The sequence below is a fragment of the Etheostoma cragini genome, unplaced genomic scaffold (assembly GCF_013103735.1).
Source record: "Etheostoma cragini isolate CJK2018 unplaced genomic scaffold, CSU_Ecrag_1.0 ScbMSFa_1827, whole genome shotgun sequence".
Classification (NCBI taxonomy): Eukaryota; Metazoa; Chordata; class Actinopteri; order Perciformes; family Percidae; genus Etheostoma; species Etheostoma cragini.
In genome coordinates, this window is record NW_023265922.1 from 1 (window position 1) to 251 (window position 251).

Here is a 251-nt window from a genome sequence, read left to right on the forward strand (position 1 = left end):
GCAGTCCATCAACACCCACCTGATGGGCCACTGAAGTCATAAAGGACCCACGGGATCTTGTGAATTCATGTATGATCAGGCGATATAGCAGGATGTAGTTTCTATAAACAGAGCCACAAAACCTGATGAATGAACTAGCTTAAATTTGCATTGCTCTGAATTTCATGTGTTTTCATGTATCATCTTAAGTCTGCGCTAATGTAGTGTTTCTGTGTAAATGTAACATGCCTTTTTCATTTTCTACCAGGGCT